Consider the following 17,401-nt stretch of genomic DNA (forward strand, 5'->3'; position numbering starts at 1 on the left):
TAGGCAGGCCAGCTTAAATGTTTCTCACAGGCAAAGATGTTCCATTCAGGGGGTCCACGTTTTGCAAGCATAGAAAAGGGAGGGGATGACCGTGGCCGAGAAGACCCGAAGCTTCATGTGGAGGGGCAGACCAGGTAGCTGCCACAAGCGTTACACAGCCGATGTGTAGTGGAGTAGAAGATACACAGGGGTAAATTGGCCATATACAGTACATACAAAGAGTGTGGGTCATGTAAGGTCGGGCAGGTGGTGAACTCACGGGTGGCGTAAGCAAGCCAAAGTAATTAAGGGAGTCAAGGCACGAGGGCTGTGATTGGTCGAGAGGCTGTTAGCGTTAAGTGGCGGCGTCACGAAGTCTGGGCCGTTGGACAGGTGCGGAGCTGGCGGGAAAATGCCAGCGAGGCACGTGGCAATTAATTAAGGCTGATTGGAAAGGGGATAAAACGCTAGGTGATTTGGACGGCGAGGGGAGTTGTTGGCGAGAAGTGGAGACAGCAGCGGGTAGAGAGAGATGTGAAGAGGGGAGCCGGCAAGTGTTAGTGAGAAATAGATTGAGAGCCTAACCCAGAGGACAATAAATAGCGATAGCGAGAGTTAGCGTTAGCAGAGTGGAGATTACGGTATAGGTAGGTACAGGGAGAGTTAGCGATAGACAAGTCACTGTGTGTGAAGAGATAGACGAGTCACTGTGTGTGAGGAGATAGACGAGTCACTGTGTGTGAGGAGATAGACAAGTCACTGTGTGTGAAGAGATAGACAAGTCACTGCGTGTGAAGTTATAGACAGTCACTGTGTGTGAAGAGATAGACGAGTCACTGCGTGTGAAGAGATAGACGAGTCACTGTGTGTGAGGAGATAGACAGAGTCACTGCGTGTGAAGAGATAGACGGGTCACTGTGTGTGAAGAGATAGCCGGGTCACTGTGTGTGAAGAGATAGACGAGTCACTGTGTGTGAGGAGATAGACAGAGTCACTGCGTGTGAAGAGATAGACGAGTCACTGTGTGTGAGGAGATAGAGATAGAACCACTGTGTGTGCGGGCAGTGAAGAAGAGACTGTGTGGGGAGACAAGGAGTATGAGCGGACGGTGCTGAGGGGAATTCGAGTGTTCGAGTTGGCGGAGCGCGGAGAGGAGAAATTATAGTGTGTGTGTGTGAAATTATAGTGTGTGTGTGTGAAATTATAGTGTGTGTGTGTGTGAAATTATAGTGTGTGTGTGTGAAATTATATAGTGTGTGTGTGTGAAATTATATAGTGTGTGTGTGTGAAATTATATAGTGTGTGTGTGTGTGAAATTATATAGTGTGTGTGTGTGAAATTATATAGTGTGTGTGTGTGAAATTATATAGTGTGTGTGTGTGAAATTATATAGTGTGTGTGTGTGAAATTATATAGTGTGTGTGTGAAATTATATAGTGTGTGTGTGTGAAATTATATAGTGTGTGTGTGTGTGAAATTATATAGTGTGTGTGTGTGAAATTATATAGTGTGTGTGTGTGAAACTATATAGTGTGTGTGTGTGAAACTATATAGTGTGTGTGTGCGGAACGATGGAAATAACAGTGACGGAGGAAGAAAGGAGATTGTCGTCCGAGTGAATCCAAGGCACTACAGATGTCAAGAGAATGCCACTCGACTGAGACCTCTGCTGTCAAACCGGGAGTGAATCCAAGGCACTACAGATGTCAAGAGAATGCCACTCGACTGAGACCTCTGCTGTCAAACCGGGAGTGAATCCAAGGCACTACAGATGTCAAGAGAATGCCACTCGACTGAGACCTCTGCTGTCAAACCGGAGCCAGTCATGAGCACACTGTCCAGGCATGGAAAATTCTCCAAACCATTATCACCACCACAAAGCAACATCAACACCACCATCACCACCACCACCCTCATCATCACCACCCTGAGCGTCCCGTCTCTAGGCGGCACGCCCTTGCAGAGAATCCACACCGACACCGCACGTCCCCAGACATAAATACCATACACTCATACCTGATGTGATCTATATATAGACAGAGGTGCCCCCGTGTAGCCTTTAACACGCTGCTGGGCCAAGTGCTGTTACCGGGTACCTGTGAAGGTCAGAATGGCGCACAAGGGGGGGACGTTGTGGCAAGGACCACTCCCGGCTCTCTTTATCTCCCCAGTGCTGATGTTGATTTTTTTTACACATCCCACCCGGATATTCATTCAAGGCTGAGTGTACGTAGAAGAGGTCCAGCACCGATTCTGATATCTCTCACCATGACCGGGACTCGAACCCAGGTTGCCGGGGTTCATAACGCTGTGCTCTAAAAGGCCCCTTCCACTCATGGCCACTGCTGTGCGTGTTAATCCTAATTGAGCCATTCGCGGTGTCATTCTGAAATGTTGGGACCCTGACGCCGACACGACGGCCTCCTCCTGCGAATGACGTCACGGGATCTCCTAACCTCGACCGCGAGTGGAAGCAGACGGCACGGAGTATTCCCTCTTTTGGTTCTTCCCCACCGCAAGCAACACCCGCGGCGACCGTTGGATTCCAGCCGCGAACCTCTGCAACAAGAAGTGGCCAACGGCTCTTCCGCTCGGCCGCGCCGCTGGGGACACAAAAGTGGCCGGGCGTGATCCTGGTCACAACCACCCTTGATAGGTGCTCGCTAACAACACTCGTCCCCCGCCACTCTGCGCGTGTGTGTGTGCGACAGAGAGAGGGCCGTGCGCTGGCGTGAGTCGAATCGCAAGCCACTGCCAAGCAGAAGATGACGGCGGCCGGCTTGGGGAGGGCCTTCATCCAGCAGTGGATAGACCACGTGCGATGATGATTCTCGGGCGGACGTGATGCTCTCTCCCGAGTGGGTGTGTGTTCTTCCCCGCGGCCTTGCGGACCCCCCCCCCCCCGCCTGCCGTCATTCGCAACGGCCCCGTTTTTGAACGTCAGACATTGCCTGCGGTTGGGCGAGTCGGGCCCAGGTCCCCCCTCACATCCCGGCAGCCAAGTGGTGTCGCGCCTGCACAGTGCCCTGGCTTGTGGCCATGCGACCCAAACCGCGGAGCATGGATTCAAGAGCGAACCGCTGTTGAATCCTCGCGCTCCTTCAACGGACGAGGAACAGCAACAAAAAACCACACGGACCCTGTGTCCTCGATCTGCGCTGGAGCCCACTCGTCGTGGCCAGCAAGAATAATGCCTGGACAGGCAACCACCATGAACACAGCGGTCGCCATGGTGCTGCGAGACTGCATTGCTCGCGGGATGAGTGCAGGAACATCCATGCTTGCAACATTGCACTTTTACCCCAACGTCGATGCAACCCCCCCACCCCGCGCCTTCACCAACTAGCATTGACCAGCGTGGTGAAGTATGACCCACCACCCGCAAGGCGTGGGGAGGCCCTCATCCAGCAGTGGATTGAGTGAAGAGGGGTTTTCATGGCCAACACCAGTCACGATTATCTGAAGCGGTCATGGGCCTCCCCTAGGTCGACTCAGCCTCAAATGAGTACCTGGTGCGGTGTATAGACATCGCCACTGAGGAGACAAAGGCGGCCAGGCGTGGTGCTGGCCACCCACCCCCCTCGTGTGCCATTCCGGCCTTCATAGGTGCTCGCTAACAGCACTTGCCCCTACAGTCTGTTAAGGCTACACGGGGGATCTTTGTCTTTGCTTTGTGTGTGCTTTGGGTACGCGGTCCAGACCTCCCCAGAGATCCTGGCTGACAGAGGAGGTGTTCAGGATGGTTGAGAAAAAGCGACAGGCCCACTGTCATCGGCTACAAAATCCCACCTCAGAGAATGAGGAGGCTTACCGCAGCCTTCGCTCGGAGGTTCGGAGAGCCGTGAGGCGCTGCAAGGATGGGTGGTGGTCGCGGGTTGCTGAGGAGATGGAGTCTGCCTCAGTGGCCCGCGATCACAAATCTCTATTTAACTCTATCAAAAAGTAACCTGCAGCGCCATACCTATTACCATCATTAGGGGAAAAAACGGTGATCCAATCTCCGACCCCCAGGAACAGGTTTGCAGATTTGCTGAGCATTTCTGTGAGGTCCTGGGGGAGGGGAAATCCCTCAGCCAGGAAAACATCGTGGCACAAAGTGGGGATGACCCTGCTGAGGCTGCGGTGCCTCAAATATTGGAAGAAGTCACCCCCTGTGAGTGGCTGACTGAGGTGCCATCCGTTGAGGAAGTACTGAAGGCGATCCGGAGTCTGAGACCAGGAGAGGCACCGGGTAGAGATGATCTCCCAAGCGAAATGCTGAGGGAGGGTGGCGTTTGTGCACAGACTGCCCTATATGACATCATAACAACAATTTGGACCGCTGGACGGGTTCCGCAGGATTGGAAGGATGCCCTGGTGGTCCCCCCCTCTATAAGAACGGGGACCGCACAGACTGTAACAACTACAGGGGCATCTCACTCCTCAGTGTGCCTTGAAAGGTGCTGGCAAGGATTATTCAACATCGCATTGCCAGGCACGCTGAGGAGACGCTTGCGGACCCCCAATACGGTTTCAGGAAAGGGCGGTCCTGCACAGATTCCATATTTTATGTCCGTCTGCTACAGCAGAGGTGTAGGTAATTCCAACAAGACCTACATCTCTGCTTTATTGACCTGGTCAAGGCCTATGATACCATCAGTAGGCCTGGGCTCTGGGATGTTCTTCGTGCTTTTGGAGTCCCTGACCCTCTGCTCACGATCATTAAGGACCTTCATGATGGTGAGCAGGCCGTGGGTAAAACTACGTGGCCGGGAGTCAGAGCCATTCCTTGTACACCTTGGGGTGCGACAGCGATGTCCTCTGGCTCCCATATTATTTAACATCTATTTTGACCACGTAGTTCATGAAGCCTTCAATAGCTGTACCGGGGGAATCTCCATATGGTACAGATATAATGGGAGGCTGATCGATGCCCGGGTGCGGTCAAGGGATGGCTCCCTATTGCTCAATCACGTTATGTATGCCGATGATTTAGTAATAGCTGCTCATTCAGAGGAGGAGTTGGAGACGCTGCTGTTGAGACTGGAGGGTGCTACTAAGAGATGGGGCCTTACCATCAGCCCCACCAAAACTAAGCACCTGCCTGGGTATTTTGTACCATCGGACACTCCACCCCCACAACTCCCAATCGGTGATGGGGCAGTTGTGGAGAAAGTGGAGAGTTTCCCATACTTGGGCAATGTGCTTATGACCGGCTCCAGTTTAACAGCAGAAGTCTCACTCCGAATCAGTCGAGCGGCAATATCTTTTCATCGGTTGCGTAACGCTGTGTGGAAACTACCTGGTCTGTCGCTCCGCACTAAGCTTCAGATCTTCTTGGCCACGGTCATTCCCTCCCTTCTCTACGCTTGCGAAACATGGACCCCCCTAATGGAACATCTTCGCTGGTTAGAAACATTTAGGCTAGCCTGCCTACGATACATCCAGGGTTTGACCAGGCGGGATTGTGTGAGGAGCTCACAAATTCTTGAAAGATCTGGGCAAGGTCCCATCGGTGAGCTCCTCCGGCAGGCAAGGCTGCGTTGGCTGGGTCATGTCGCCCACATGCCCAGCCACCGCATGCCGAAACAGCTTTTGTTCGGCCGGATCGAGGGGGCCAAACGGGCGCGGCACGGGCTAGAGAAGAGATGGAGTAATGTGGTACAGGAGGACGTGGAGCTGAGTGGACTTGCCGATGACTGGTACCAGCGGTGTCAAGATCGGCCTCTGTGGAGGAGGCTCGTGAATGACGCTATGGGCAGTTGGAGGCAGTCGCCCTCCAACAACGGAAGGCGGAGGAGCGACGCTCACAACAATGAGCGGAGCGCCGGGTGGCTAAAGCACAGCAGGTTGGCACAGTAGGGGGCACAGGTGGTGCACCAGCCAGTCATCTCAGTCAGTCGACCCGTGGCACCTGGGTCTGCCCCGTGACCTCATGCCCGCGGGCGTTCGACACTTCACGTGGCCTCAAGGTGCACATGGCCTGGCACAAGCGTCGTGGTGACGTCACCGCCACTTAGTGGCGAATGGCGGTTGTTGTTGTGTGTGTAGGTGAGTATGTGCGCTTTCCGTCGGGCCTCGGGGCATCTGGTCGTGTACAGTAGTAGCTGAGGAACGAGAAAATCCGGTCCCGTGTCTCCCCCGTGTCCCCCACACACACACAACACACGTGTCTCCCCGTGTCCCCCTCCACACACGTGTCTCCCCGTGTCCCCCTCCACACACGTGTCTCCCCGTGTCCCACACACACACAGTCACACACACAGTGTCCCACACACACACGTGTAAACTCGCGCACACTCAACTCGAGCCAACAGCGACCCGCGCAAACTTCGGCCAATACTCAGTGATTACTGTGTGTTGTGAAGGCCTTCCCTAGGTCGACTCGTCCTTAAAGGAGTACCTGGTGTGTAAACAAAGGTTCCGTGACGCCCTTAACAGGTTATCGCAAACAGACTTGCCCCAACAGCCTATGAAGGCCATACGGTGGATTTTAGTCCTCGTCTTTGAATGAATAAGGTACGGATTCCTGTGCAGTGTCGTAACGAGGTTTGGCAGCAGAGGTTTCACGTCGGTTTTAGTCGAGCGGCATTGTCATCAGCTGCGTAACGCTGTGTGGAAGCTACCTGGGTTCATCACTCCACACGAAGCTTCGGGTTTTCTCGGTCACCGCTAAGCCCTCCCCCTTCTGGATGCTTGCGAAACGTGGAATATCTGCGGCGGTTTAAACATCCAGACGGGCCCTGCCTACGATCCATCCTGTGTTTAACCAGACTGCTTGCGTGGGGAGCTAAAAAAAAATCCTTGAAAGATCTGGACAGTCACAGCGGTGAGCTCCTCCGGTAAGCGAGGCTGCGTTGGCTGGGTCATGGAGCCCGCATGCCCAGCCACCGCGTGCATGCCCAGCCACCGCGTGCATGCCCAGCCACCGCGTGCATGCCCAGCCACCGCGTGCATGCCCAGCCACCGCGTGCATGCCCAGCCACCGCGTGCATGCCCAGCCACCGCGTGCATGCCCAGCCACCGCGTGCATGCCCAGCCACCGCGTGCATGCCCAGCCACCGCGTGCATGCCCAGCCACCGCGTGCATGCCCAGCCACCGCGTGCATGCCCAGCCACCGCGTGCATGCCCAGCCACCGCGTGCATGCCCAGCCACCGCGTGCATGCCCAGCCACCGCGTGCATGCCCAGCCACCGCGTGCATGCCCAGCCACCGCGTGCATGCCCAGCCACCGCAGCTTCTGTTTGGCCGGATCGAGGGGGCTAAACCGGCGCGGCACCGGCTGGAGAAGAGATGGAGTAATGTGGTACGAGAGGACGTGGAACTGAGTGAACTTGCCGATGACTGGTACCAGCGGTGTTAAGATCGGCCTCTGTGGAAGAGGAGGTTCCTAAAGGACGCTGCTGGGGAGTTAGAGGCAGTCGCCCTCCAGCAACAACGAAGGGCGGAGGAGCAACGCTCACAACAAAGAGCGGAGCTCCGGGCGACTAAAACGCAACAAGGTGGCACGGTAGGGAGCGCAGTTGGTGCGTCTGCCCGTCATCTCAGTCAACCTGCACCACCTGCAACTGTCCCGTGACCTTTGAGCGAGCCTTCGACAGTTCACGTGGCCTCAAGGTGCACCTAGCCTGACACAAACGCTGTGGCGACGTCACTGCCACTTAGCGGCGAATGGCCGTTGTTGCGTGTGAGCGTGGTGCGAGTGGGGAGTCGGAAAAACCGTAGTGACAGTGATCACATCATTAACCACACCTATCACCACACCTGTGACCAACACATTTGACCATAGCAGTGACCACACCTATAATCCATCCCATGCGACGCACATACAGAGGCCGTTCAGGGGTTACGCACCAGCACGGGTTACGCACCAGCACGGGTTACGCACCAGCACGGGTTACGCACCAGCACGGGTTACGCACCAGCACGGGTTACGCACCAGCACGGGTTACGCACCAGCACGGGTTACGCACCAGCACGGGTTACGCACCAGCACGGGTGAGGGTGTAGAGGCCTCACCCGTATTGGTGAAAGATGGGACAGGTGAGCGAGGGGGACAGGTGAGATAGTTCTCGGCCTCACCTGTATTGGTGGGAGAGGAGGCAGGTGAGCGAGGGGGACAGGTGAGAGCGTTCTAGGCCTCACCTGTACTGGTGGGAGAGGAGGCAGGTGAACGAGGGGGACAGGTGAGAGAGTTCTAGGCCTCACCTGTATTGGAGGAAGAGGAGGCAGGTGAACGAGGGGGACAGGTGAGAGAGTTCTAGGCCTCACCTGTATTGGTGGGAGAGGAGGCAGGTGAGCGAGGGGGACAGGTGAGAGCGTTCTAGGCCTCACCTGTACTGGAGGGAGAGGGAGGGAGAGGAGGCAGGTGAGCGAGGGAGACAGGTGAGAGAGTTCTAGGCCTCACCTATATTGGTGGGAGAGGAGGCAGGTGAACAAGGGAGACAGGTGAGAGTTCTAGGCCTCACCTGTACTGGAGGGAGAGGGAGGAAGAGGAGGCAGGTGAGCGAGGAGGACAGGTGAGAGTTCTCGGCCTCACCTGTACTGGTGGGAGAGGAGGCAGGTGAACGAGGGGGACAGGTGAGAGAGTTCTAGGCCTCACCTGTACTGGAGGAAGAGGAGGCAGGTGAGCGAGGAGGACAGGTGAGAGCGTTCTAGGCCTCACCTGTAGAGAGAGGAGCGGAGGCTGCGTCGCCGCCTCGGAGCGAAGTGAAGTTGGCGACGCGCAGGAGGGAGGAGGGGGGTGGAGGGGTGGAGGGGGGTGGCTGTGAAAGTGGAACAGGAAGGCGGAACAGCATTCCGAGCTGCACGCCACAGCGGTCCTGAGACTAAAAGATACAAACACGCAAAGACAAAGATCCCCCGTATAGCCTTAACAGACTGTAGGGACAAGTGCTTTTAGCGAGCACCTATAAAGGCCGGCACGGCACACGAGGGGGGTGGGTGGCCAACACCACGCCCGGCCGCCTTTGTCTTCCTAGTGGCGATATTTACACATCGCACCAGGTACTCATTTGAGCCTGAGTCGACCTAGGGGAAGCCCAGGACCGGTGCAGATAATCGCCACTGATGTTGGCCGTGAGCGGGAATCGAACTCGGGTTGCCAGGTTTGTAGCGCAGCGCGCTAACCGCTACACTATCGCTACCCACACACACAACCACATACAAAGATCCCCCGCATAGCCTTAACAGACTGTAGGGGCAAGTGCTGTTAGCGAGCACCTATGAAGGCCGGAACGGTACACGAGGGGGTGGGTGGCCAGCACCACGCCCGACCGCCTTTGTCTCCCTAGTGGCAATGTTTTACACACCGCACCAGGTACTCATTTGAGGCTGAGTCGACCTAGGGGAGGCCCGGGACCGGTTCAGATAATCGTCACTGGTGTTGGCCGTGAGCGGGAATCGAACCCGAGTCGCCAGGTTCATAGCGCAGCGCGCTAACCGCTACACTACCGCTCCCCACAAACACACACAGCCACACACACACAGCCACATACGCACAGCCACACAGCCACACACACACACAGCCACGCGCACACACACAGCCACGCGCACACACACAGCCACACACACAGCTACACACACATAGCCACGCGCACACACACAGCCACACACACAGTCACACACAGACACACACAGTCACACAGCCACGCACACACACACACAGCCACATACGCACAGCCACACACACAGCCACGCGCACACACAGCCACACACACACACAGCCAGACCCCCAGGTGTTATGGGTTGACTGACGTGACTGAAGCACCTCAGTATGGCACTGTCCAGTAGCGCCTATCACAAGCCTCATATCCACATCCTTTAGCACCGCATCAGCCCATCTCTTCTGTAGCCCGTGCCGACTCGTTTAGCCCCATCTATTCGGCAAAACAGAAGCTACCTGGGCATGCGGTGGCTGGGCATGCGGGGCTACGTGACCCAGCCAACACAATATCGCCTGCCGGAGGAGCTTACTGATTGGACAGACAACGGGACACGGACACAAAGATAAACACACAGACATTCACAGATGCAGACACCACACAGACTCACACAAACACACGGATGCACAGATTCCCACAGACAGACCCCACACTAAACACACAGAGATAGTCATGCACCGACTCACAGAGGCGCATGAGCCTGACAGATAAGGACACCCAGAGATTGACGGATACAGACAGCCAGCCACACACAAACTGAGACAGGGGCTAACTTACAAAGACAAATATTCCCCATATAGGCGATAAAGACTGCTGTTAGCACATACCTATTAAGGCTGGAATGGCACACCAGGGGACAGTGTGGCCAGAACCACGCCCTGCCGCCTTTGTCTCCCCAGTGTTCATGTTTTCATACTGTTACAAGTGTTACTTTAAGGCTGAGTCGACCTAGGTGAGGTTCAGGACCGGTGCAAATATTCGTAATTGATTCGGGTTGCTACGTTCGTCACGTAGTGCGCTAACCACTGCACCACCGCTCCCCATGGACATAGTACATACACACGTGCTATAAGCGACTACCTGCACACGAAGGGGTGGATGGCCAACACCACGGGCAGCTGCCTTTGTTTCCCCAGTGGCGATGTTTACACACCGCACCAGGTACTAACTTGAGGCTGAGTCGACCATAGAAGAGACCAAGGACCGGTTCAAATAATCGTAGCGCAGTGCGCTAACCACTGCACCACCGCTCCCCACGTACATGGTACACACACGCACGCGCGCGTACACACACACGCACGCGCGCGTACACACACACGCACGCGCGCGTACACACACACGCACGCGCGCGTACACACACATACACGCGTGTACACACACACGCGCACGCGTGTACACACACACGTGTACACACACCCGCACGTGCGTGTACACACACGCACGCGCGTGTACACACACACACGCGTGTACACAGACTCGCAGACTGTCTCCCGCTCAAGTCGGGGTCCGCCTGCCTCATCGCCGCCGCGGCTCTGCCTCCCTCTGCTGTCCGCAGCTGAGCATCTCACGGCCACGCGCTCTTACGAACGCCGCGCTATGAACAGCCAATTAACGCCCGTGCCGTTACGCAACAGCTGCTGCCTGTAGGGGGGTGGAGTTGAGGGGACACCTGTCCTTTGGGGGGGGGGGCATCAGTTCCATAAGTGGGGGGCATTGCCGAGCAGGCACATATCGCCACGTCAGCAGTCTCTCGCTGTGTTGCCGGTTCGTAAGTCGAGTTTGGCTCTGGCTTCGAGCACCGGTCAAATCTTTTTTTACCGCGGGCGACCTCGCAAGCTAAGCAGTTTTTTCACCTCATTAGCACTTGGATGGGGCGCTGTCTGGGAATCCCATGTGGTGTGGGCCTGAGTGGAGAGGTGGCTGCCAGGATATGGCAGGAGAGCACTGAATTATTGAATCCACGCGTGCGGATCTTTGAGCGTCACCTCGTATGCCCGCAGCGCCGGGTTCTCTCCGGGCTCTCTCCGGAGTTCATGACTAACCAACCCAATGAAGCAGCACCCTCTTTAAAACGAGCCTTGAGACTCAATGCACCTTTAATGGGCAGATAAATGACAGCATCGCTGACGACGCGGCGCTTGCAGTTGAGGTTGCGGGGACGTGGCGATCATGGGATTTCACGGTGACGGGTCACAAAGGACCGGACCCCCCAGAGACCCGGGCCCCCCAGAGACCCGGGCCCCCCAGAGACCCGGGCCCCCCAGAGACCCGGGCCCCCCAGAGACCCGGGCTCCCCAGAGACCCGGGCCCCCCAGAGACCCGGACCCCCCAGAGACCCGGACCCCCCAGAGACCCGGGCCCCCCAGAGACCCGGACCCCCCAGAGACCCGGACCCCCCAGAGACCCGGGTCTCCCAGAGACCCGGACCCCCCAGAGACCCGGGCTCCCCAGAGACCCGGGCCCCCCAGAGACCCGGACCCCCCAGAGACCCGGGCCCCCCAGAGACCCGCGCCCCCCAGAGACCCGGGCTCCCCAGAGACCCGGGCCCCCCAGAGACCCGGACCCCCCAGAGACCCGGGCCTCCCAGAGACCCGGGCCCCCCAGAGACCCGGACCCCCCAGAGACCCGGGCCCCCCAGAGACCCGCGCCCCCCAGAGACCCGGGCTCCCCAGAGACCCGGGCCCCCCAGAGACCCGGGCCCCCCAGAGACCCGGACCCCCCAGAGACCCGGACCCCCCAGAGACCCGGGCCCCCCAGAGACCCGGGCCCCCCAGAGACCCGATCACCCAGGGTGGGTCCAGAGATGGGGTTGTTGTGGAGAGAAAGAGGGGACCTGGGAAAAGACCCTGGCAGACGGTGACGTAGGGAAGCCAAACGGAGAGACCTCCCAGAAATCATTGCCGGAGTCATGGCACGGATTAGGCACGACCTGGCATCTTTGGTCCCGTGATTGGGAGTCTCGTTCAGACCCCCGTGGTCTCCGGGGCTCGGGGCGGTCTCTTGTGGGGGGGGGGGGGGGGGCACCTCGCTTGTGTGACGCTCGCGTAGGGAGGGCTCACGGGATGGAGCCGCACCTTGCCGCATTAATTCTGGCCCAGGGTCGCGACGGAGCCGCACGGTGGGACACACACACAGACACACAGACACAGTGAGAACGAGAGAGAGATGACCTCTGAACGCACAAAGCAGCTGCGAGAAGGAGCCCGCCGGTTCGGGACCAGGGCCCGAGACGGTTTCAGCGCCAGAGTGGAGGCGGCGCTCCGTCGGCCCCGGGGCCTCCTGTGCATGGGGCTCCTCGTCGTGGGCTACGCGGGGTTCCTGGTCGTGGGGGTCGCGGTGTTCTCGGCCGTCGAGGCGCCCGAGGAGGTGCGGTCCCGGGACTTGGTGCAGGAGCATCTGGCCGTGTTTTTGCGCAACAACTCGTGCGTGAACATGGACGAGCTGCTGAACATCGCCGCGGTGAGAGAAGCCCCCCCCCCCCCCATCGAGTGGGGTTGGTTCCAGTGAGAGATGGAACCCTCGCGAGGGGTGGCGGTGGTCCCAGAGGTGATTTAAGACCTCCCCCGCGAAAGTGACCTCAGATCCTTCTGCGTGACCAGAGTCGTCAACTCCAGATGATGATGATAAGAGCGACGGTGAATCTCGGCAGTGGACACGGGGAGCCGGCGGGCGCGCGCGCTGCCCTCGCTCGTGCGTGTTTACGAGAGCGCTTGTCGAGGGCGAGATCGTCGCTCGCCGAGGAAGTGTAACAAACAATATCGGGGTTTGTTTCATAGTTGCTGAGCACACAGGCCCAAAGTCCGGCAACAAACAGCACTATCATCAACGTTGTTGTCCTCCGCACGGCACCTTCGAGATTTGCACGGTTGGCTACGTACAGTGCGAAATGAGTTCAACGTACACGCAAAGTTGTAACAGGTAAGGCGTGTAACGCGTTCCCTGTATTGAACGAGATGGTTGTTATTGATGCGATAGGCGATTGGGTTGGGTGAGTGAGAGCGGATGATGGAAGTTAATTATTCCAAAGTCGAGCGGTGTCCTGGGAAGAAACACACAGAGAGAGAGAGGGGGGGAGTTGACAGTGGGCACAGCGGACGCGGCTCGGAGTGAGTGCGCAGGGCTGGACCAGGTCAGCTCCGTGCCGTGGCGCGCGCCTCGCCGTCTTTATCTTTCTTTTGCATCTCGAATTGAGAGCGAGACCCACCCCCCTCCGCCCCGTGGGTCAAATGAGCATTGGAGGCATGGTGCCACGTCCCCTTTACAGGCCCGCTGAGACAAGTGGTGGGAATTTGACGTTCCTATGACGGGGCCGAGTATATCCACAGGACAACCACAAACGCGGCACTTATTTAATTGCCTCCGGGCGGGGAGAGGGGATGATGGGCTGAGTCAATCCCCTTCCCCACCGGCAAAGAGGAGCTGAACTCACACCCTTCCAATGGCCAGCCTCTCGCTCTGGTGCGGAGATACCGCGCCCGGGTGTGCGGTGTGTGTGGTGTGTGTACTGTGGTGTGTGTGGGGTGTGTGGTGTGTGTGGTGTGTGTACTGTGGTGTGTGTGGGGTGTGTGGTGTGTGTGGTGTGTGTACTGTGGTGTGTGGGGTGTGTACTGTGGTGTGTGTGGGGTGTGTACTGTGGTGTGTGTGGGGTGTGTGTGGTGTGTGTGGGGTGTGTGCTGTGGTGTGTGTGGGATGTGTGTGGTGTGTGTGGGGTGTGTACTGTGGTGTGTGTGGTGTGTGTACTGTGGTGTGTGTGGGGTGTGTGGGGTGTGTGTGGTGTGTGGAGTGTGTACTGTGTGTACTGTGGTGTGTGTAGGGTGTGTACTGTGGTGTGTACTGTGGTGTGTGTGTACTGTGGTGTGTGTGGGGTGTATGGGGTGTGTGGGGTGTGTACTGTGGTATGTGTACTGTGGTGTGTGTGGTGTGTATACTGTGGTGTGTGTGGTGGGTTTGGCGTGTGTGTGGTGTGTACTGTGGTGTGCGTGGCGTGTGTACTGTGGTGTGTGTGACGTGTGTGGGGTGTATGATGTGGTGTGTGTGGGGTGTGTGATGTGGTGTGTGTGGTGTGTTTGCTGTGGTGTGTGTGGCGTGTGTGGGGTGTGTGGGGTGTGTGGTGTGTGTGGTATGTGGTGTGTGTGGTGTGTGTACTGTGGTGTGTGTTGGTGTGTGGGGTGTGTGGTGTGTGTACTGTGGTGTGTGTGGGGTGTGTACTGTGGTGTGTGTACTGTGGTGTGTGTGGGGTGTGTACTGTGTGGTGTGTGTAATGTGGTGGTGTGTGGTATGTGTGGGGTGTGTACTGTGGGGTGTGTGGGGTGTGTGGGGTGTGGGGTGCGTACTGTGGTGTGTGTGGGGTGTGTACTGTGGTGTGCGTGGCGTGTGTGATGTGTGTACTGTGGTGTGTGTAGTGTGTGTGGGGTGTGTCCTGTGGTGTGTGTGATGTGTGTGCTGTGGTGTGTGAGGCGTGTGTGGGGTGTGTACTGTGGTGTGTGTGGTGTGTACTGTGGGGTGTGTGGGGTGTGTGTGGGGTGTGTGTGGGGTGTACTGTGGTGTGTGTGGTGTGTGTGGGGTGTGTGTGGGGTGTGTGTGGTGTGGTGTGCGCGGTGTGTGCGGTGTGTGTGGTGTGTGTGGGGTGTGTACTGTGGTGTGTGTGGCGTGTGTGGGGTGTGTACTGTAGTGTGTGTGGTGTGTGTGGGGTGTGTGTGGGGTGTGTACTGTGGTGTGTGTGGTGTGTGTGTGGTGTGTACTGTGGTGTGTGTGGTGTGCGTGGGGTGTGTACTGTGGTGTGTGTTGTGTGTGGTGTATGTGGGGTGTGTGTGGGGTGTGTGTGGTGTGTGTGGTGTGGTGTGCGCGGTGTGTGTGGTGTGTGTGGGGTGTGTACTGTGGTGTGTGTGGTGTGTGTGAGGTGTGTACTGTGGTGTGTGTGGCGTGTGTAGGGTATGTGCTGTGGTGTATGTGGTGTGTGCTGTGGTGTGTGTGGGGTGTGTACTGTGGTGTGTGTGGGGTGTGTACTGTGGTGTGTGTGACGTGCGTGGGGTGTGTGATGTGGTGTGTGTGGGGTGTGTGATGTGTGTGCTGTGGTGTGTGTGACGTGTGTGACGTGTGTGGGGTGTGTGATGTGGTGTGCTGTGGTGTGTGTGGGGTGTGTACTGTGGTGTGTGTGGGGTGTGCCCTGTGGTGTGTGTGATGTGTGTGATGTGGTGTGTGTGGGGTGTGTACTGTGGCGTGTGTGGGGTGTGTACTGTGGTGTGTGGGGTGTGTACTGTGGTGTGTACTGTGGTGTGTACTGTGGTGTGCGTGGCGTGTGTACTGTAGTGTATGTGGTGTGTGTGCGGTGTGTACTGTGGTGTGTGGCGTGTGTGGTGTGTGTACTGTGGTGTGTGTGGTGTGTCTGGGGTGTGTACTGTGGTGTGTGTGGTGTGTGTGGGGTCTGTACTGTGTTTCGTGCGTACTGTGGTGTGTGTGCTGTGGTGTGTGTACTGTGGTGTGTGTGTGGCGTGTGTGGGGTGTGTACTGTGGGATGTGTGGCGTGTGTACTGTGGTGTGTGTGGCGTGCGTGGTGTGTGTACTGTGGGATGTGTGTGGTGTGTGTACTGTGGTGTGTGTGGCGTGCGTGGTGTGTGTACTGTGGGATGTGTGTGGCGTGTGTGGGGTGTGTCCTGTGGGATGTGTGTGGCGTGTGTACTGTGGTGTTTGCGTGGCGCGTGTGCTGTGGTGTGTGCGTGGCGTGTGTGGTGTGTGTGTGTACTGTGGTGTTTGTGTGGCGTGTGTGGTGCGTTTACTGTGGTACAGAGTGCAGGTACGAGCAGTACAGGCAGTACACAGAGACATGCAGTACAGGCAGGTACACAGAGATACACGCAGTACAGGCAGGTACACAGAGACACACGCAGTACAGGCAGTACACAGAGACACACGCAGTACAGGCAGTACACAGAGATACGCAGTACAGGCAGTACACAGAGACACGCGCAGTACAGGCAGTACACAGAGACACACGCAGTACAGGCAGTACACAGAGATACACGCAGTACAGGCAGTACACAGAGACACACGCAGTACAGGCAGTTTACAGAGACACACGCAGTACAGGCAGGTACACAGAGACACACGCAGTACAGGCAGTACACAGAGACACACGCAGTACAGGCAGGTACACAGAGACACACGCAGTACAGGCAGTACACAGAGACACGCAGTACAGGCAGTACACAGAGGCACACGCAGTACAGGCAGTACACAGGGACACACGCAGCACGGGCAGGTACACAGAGACACACGCAGTACAGGCAGTACACAGAGACACACGCGGTACAGGCAGTACACAGAGACACACGCAGTACAGGCAGTACACAGAGACACACGCAGTACAGGCAGTACACAGAGACACACGCAGTACAGGCAGTGCACAGAGACACACGCAGTACAGGCAGTACACAGGGACACACGCAGTACAGGCAGGTACATATACGAGTACACGCGCGCGTTCATTGCGGCGGCCGCGGATCGCCGAGTCCTGACGGCTGCAGAGATCCCTCGCGCCACGGGAGCTCATTGTTCTCGCCACTACTGTGGCCTCATTGTTCTCACCACTACTGTGGCCTCATTGTTCTCACCACTACTGTGGCCTCATTGTTCTCACCACTACTGTGGCCTCATTGTTCTCACCACTACTGTGGCCTCATTTTTCTCACCAGTACTGTGGCCTCATTGTTCTCACCACTACTGTGGCCTCATTGTTCTCACCACTACTGTGGCCTCATTGTTCTCACCACTACTGTGGCCTCATTGTTCTCACCACTACTGTGGCCTCATTGTTCTCACCAGTACTGTGGCCTCATTGTTCTCACCACTACTGTGGCCTCATTGTTCTCACCACTACTGTGGATTAATTGTTCTCACCAGTACTGTGGATTCATTGTTCTCACCACTACTGTGGCCTCATTGTTCTCAGCACTACTGTGGATTCATTGTTCTCACCACTACTGTGGATTCATTGTTCTCA

General features: G+C 57.0%; 1 protein-coding gene across 1 annotated transcript in view; it reads right to left on the reverse strand.

Annotated features, from left to right (window-relative positions):
• Positions 1–8,750, reverse strand: part of LOC116947661 (disheveled-associated activator of morphogenesis 1-like) — a 37,849-nt gene extending 29,099 nt beyond the window's left edge. The window contains exon 1 of the mRNA XM_032963642.2: positions 8,625–8,750. The gene's annotated coding sequence lies outside the window, so the exon portion shown is untranslated. The remainder of the gene's footprint in view (positions 1–8,624) is intronic.
• Between the last annotated feature and the right edge of the window lie 8,651 nt (positions 8,751–17,401).

Source organism: Petromyzon marinus, chromosome 31 (assembly GCF_048934315.1).
Source record: "Petromyzon marinus isolate PM22_M1 ecotype Great Lakes invasive population chromosome 31, UKy_Petmar_22M1.pri1.0, whole genome shotgun sequence".
NCBI lineage: Eukaryota > Metazoa > Chordata > Hyperoartia > Petromyzontiformes > Petromyzontidae > Petromyzon > Petromyzon marinus.